Raw genomic sequence first — 5,000 nt, 5'->3', positions numbered from 1 at the left:
ACACCGTCCGCTCGGGACTGACATCGACTTGGACTCGGGCTGATGATGGGGAGGCGTTTAAGGACGTGAACATTTTTCCTTATAAAAATTAAAGTCGACAATGAATATTGATTCTGATTACTGATTTACGTTTTAAAAACACATTAGAAGGCAACCAAATCGAATTTGAGGAAATTCCACGATCAGAAAAATTTTTTCGAAAAAAAAAAAAATCCGAAAAATATTTTTCGATTCTGATTACTGATTTACTCTTTTAGAACACATTAGGAGGCAACCAAATCAAATTTGAGAAAATTCCAAAATCAGAAAATTTTTTTCGAAAAAAAAAAAAATTCGAGGACACCTCGGTCATGGCAAGTTATTTCCCACAATCCATTCCCCAATCAACGTACATCCCAGAAAAAATCATCTCTCTAACTATCCTGGTTCAAAAGTTGTATCGGAACATTTTCACGTCGAAAATATATCGCTAAGTCCAGACCGATGCACAACGTAAACTAGGGCTGAACCGATGCACCACGTAAACTCGATCTTACCGATGCACCACGTAATCTCAATCTTACCGATGCACCACGTGAACTGGATCTTACCGATGCAGAACGTAAAGTAGATCTTACCGATGCACCACGTAATCTCGATCTTACCGATGCACCACGTAATCTCCATCTTACCGATGCACCACGTGAACTGGATCTTACCGATGCAGAACGTGAATTGGATCTTACCGATGCACCACGTAAACTCGATCTTACCGATGCAGAACGTGAATTGGATCTTACCGATGCACCACGTAAACTCGATCATACCGATGCACCACGTAATCTCGGGCAGACCGATGCACAACGTAAATGACGATCGGGACCGGGGCGATCGGTCGTATCTGACACCGCCGGCTCGGTTCTAACATCGTCAATGAGTCGGGGTTGAAAAAAAGGACGTGAACATTATTCCTTATAAAAATCAAACCCGATCATGGATTTTGATTCTGATTGTTGATTATCGCTATTAGAACATATAAGGAGGCAACCAAATCAAATTTGAGAAAATTCCACGATCAGAAAATTTTTTTCGAAAAAAAAAAAAAATCGTAATCACCTCGGTCATGGCGAGTTATTTTCCGTATTTCATTCCACAATCAACGTATAACATAGAAGAAATCATCTCTCTAACTATCCTGGTTCAAAAGTTGTATCGGAACATTTCACGTCGTAATATCTCGCCAAGTCCAGACCTCGGCGATAGGTAGTATCTGACACCGTCCGCTCGGGACTGACATCGACTTGGACTCGGGCTGATGATGGGGAGGCGTTTAAGGACGTGAACATTTTTCCTTATAAAAATTAAAGTCGACAATGAATATTGATTCTGATTACCGATTTACGTTTTAAAAACACATTAGAAGGCAACCAAATCGAATTTGAGGAAATTCCACGATCAGAAAAATTTTTTCGAAAAAAAAAAAAATCCGAAAAATATTTTTCGATTCTGATTACTGATTTACTCTTTTAGAACACATTAGGAGGCAACCAAATCAAATTTGAGAAAATTCCAAAATCAGAAAATTTTTTTCGAAAAAAAAAAAAATTCGAGGACACCTCGGTCATGGCAAGTTATTTCCCACAATCCATTCCCCAATCAACGTACATCCCAGAAAAAATCATCTCTCTAACTATCCTGGTTCAAAAGTTGTATCGGAACATTTTCACGTCGAAAATATATCGCTAAGTCCAGACCGATGCACAACGTAAACTAGGGCTGAACCGATGCACCACGTAAACTCGATCTTACCGATGCACCACGTAATCTCAATCTTACCGATGCACCACGTGAACTGGATCTTACCGATGCAGAACGTAAAGTAGATCTTACCGATGCACCACGTAATCTCGATCTTACCGATGCACCACGTAATCTCCATCTTACCGATGCACCACGTGAACTGGATCTTACCGATGCAGAACGTGAATTGGATCTTACCGATGCACCACGTAAACTCGATCTTACCGATGCAGAACGTGAATTGGATCTTACCGATGCACCACGTAAACTCGATCATACCGATGCACCACGTAATCTCGGGCAGACCGATGCACAACGTAAATGACGATCGGGACCGGGGCGATCGGTCGTATCTGACACCGCCGGCTCGGTTCTAACATCGTCAATGAGTCGGGGTTGAAAAAAAGGACGTGAACATTATTCCTTATAAAAATCAAACCCGATCATGGATTTTGATTCTGATTGTTGATTATCGCTATTAGAACATATAAGGAGGCAACCAAATCAAATTTGAGAAAATTCCACGATCAGAAAATTTTTTTCGAAAAAAAAAAAAAATCGTAATCACCTCGGTCATGGCGAGTTATTTTCCGTATTTCATTCCACAATCAACGTATAACATAGAAGAAATCATCTCTCTAACTATCCTGGTTCAAAAGTTGTATCGGAACATTTCACGTCGTAATATCTCGCCAAGTCCAGACCTCGGCGATAGGTAGTATCTGACACCGTCCGCTCGGGACTGACATCGACTTGGACTCGGGCTGATGATGGGGAGGCGTTTAAGGACGTGAACATTTTTCCTTATAAAAATTAAAGTCGACAATGAATATTGATTCTGATTACCGATTTACGTTTTAAAAACACATTAGAAGGCAACCAAATCGAATTTGAGGAAATTCCACGATCAGAAAAATTTTTTCGAAAAAAAAAAAATCCGAAAAATATTTTTCGATTCTGATTACTGATTTACTCTTTTAGAACACATTAGGAGGCAACCAAATCAAATTTGAGAAAATTCCAAAATCAGAAAATTTTTTTCGAAAAAAAAAAAAATTCGAGGACACCTCGGTCATGGCAAGTTATTTCCCACAATCCATTCCCCAATCAACGTACATCCCAGAAAAAATCATCTCTCTAACTATCCTGGTTCAAAAGTTGTATCGGAACATTTTCACGTCGAAAATATATCGCTAAGTCCAGACCGATGCACAACGTAAACTAGGGCTGAACCGATGCACCACGTAAACTCGATCTTACCGATGCACCACGTAATCTCAATCTTACCGATGCACCACGTGAACTGGATCTTACCGATGCAGAACGTAAAGTAGATCTTACCGATGCACCACGTAATCTCGATCTTACCGATGCACCACGTAATCTCCATCTTACCGATGCACCACGTGAACTGGATCTTACCGATGCAGAACGTAAAGTAGATCTTACCGATGCACCACGTAAACTCGATCTTACCGATGCACCACGTAATCTCAATCTTACCGATGCACCACGTGAACTGGATCTTACCGATGCAGAACGTGAATTCGATCTTACCGATGCACCACGTAATCTCGATCTTACCGATGCACCACGTGAACTGGATCTTACCGATGCAGAACGTGAATTGGATCTTACCGATGCAGAACGTGAATTCGATCTTACCGATGCACCACGTAATCTCAATCTTACCGATGCACCACGTAATCTCGATCTTACCGATGCACAACGTAAACTAGATCACACCGATGCAGAACGTAAACTCGATCTCACCGATGCACCACGTAAACTAGGGCAGACCGATGCAGAACGTAAACTCGATCATACCGATGCACCACGTAAACTCAGGCAGACCGATGCAGAACGTGAACTCGATCTTACCGATGCACCACGTAATCTCGATCTTACCGATGCACCACGTAAACTCGGGCAGACCGATGCAGAACGTGAACTCGATCTTACCGATGCACCACGTAAACTAGGGCTGACCGATGCATCACGTAAACGACGATCGAGAGGCGCGAAAGGACGTGAACGTTTTTCATTATAAAAATTGAAATAAATGATAAATAATGATTCTGATTGTTGATTATCGTTTTTAATATGCATTAGGAGGCAACCAAATGAAATTTGAGGAAATTCCGATAACAGAAAATTTTTTCGAAAAAAAAAAAAAATTCATGAAATCCTCGGTCATCGCAAAATATTTACCATATTCTGTTCGATAATCAACGTATATTTAAGAAGGAATCATATCTGTATCTATCTTGGTTCAAATTTTGTATCGGAACATTTTGACCAAAGTCCGAGCTTCGGCCGAAACAGACACCGCTGACCTGGCCTATCGATCGACCGAGAGTCGGGGATAGAGCGTAAGTGTTGTCTGGAGGGGAACCCTGTGCTCTCCTGACATATATAGGGAAGGTGGTCGCGTTGGGCGATGCAGAACGTTTGGATCGGGAATTATATTTTTGGTTCAGCTATTGGAATATGGTTTATTGTTGGTATATATTGGCGAAATAACGTTCTTACTGACTGGGGATATTCATAAAAATGAGTCCGGAGATTTTCAGATCGAAGTCCGAGTGATCCGACTTGGAAGGCGTGTTGGGTGGGTCGAGATGGCTTAGATCGATCAGACGAGGCGGGCTAAGTGTTGACGTCATGCATCGGTCCATTTTCAGATTGAGTCCGAGTAATCCGACTTTGAAAGAGTGTTGGGTGCGTCGAGACTGTATAGATAGATCGGACGAGGCGGACTAGGTGTTAACGACATGCATCGGTATATTTTCTGATCGGAGTCCGAAGAAATCGGCCCTAGTAGGCGCAGCGGACGGTCGAGACGGCCTCGGTGGGTCGGATCGATCGGGAAAAGTTTGCTAAATCGTGTCTGGAGGGGAACCTTGGGTTCTCCTGACATATATAGGGGATAAGGTTTGGGTGAACGATTCTTCACGTAAAAGTTGAGTAATTTATTTTTCGATAAGCTTTTGGATATTGATGAGAAGTATATGTATATCTTCGATTAAAAGAATTCTTACCGTCTCGATGTATATTATATTAGATATATAAGAAATAGTTAACGTGATGCATCGGCCGATTTCCGGATCGGAGTTCGAGAGATGCGACTTTCGATGCGCGATGGGTGGATCGAGACGGCCTAGATCGATCAGACGAGGCGGGCTAAGTGTTGACGTCATGCATCGGTCCATTTTCAGATT

The sequence above is a fragment of the Harmonia axyridis genome, chromosome X (genome assembly GCF_914767665.1).
Source record: "Harmonia axyridis chromosome X, icHarAxyr1.1, whole genome shotgun sequence".
NCBI lineage: Eukaryota > Metazoa > Arthropoda > Insecta > Coleoptera > Coccinellidae > Harmonia > Harmonia axyridis.
The sequence above is the reverse complement of the archived record's forward strand: the minus strand, read 5'-3'. Positions refer to the sequence as shown.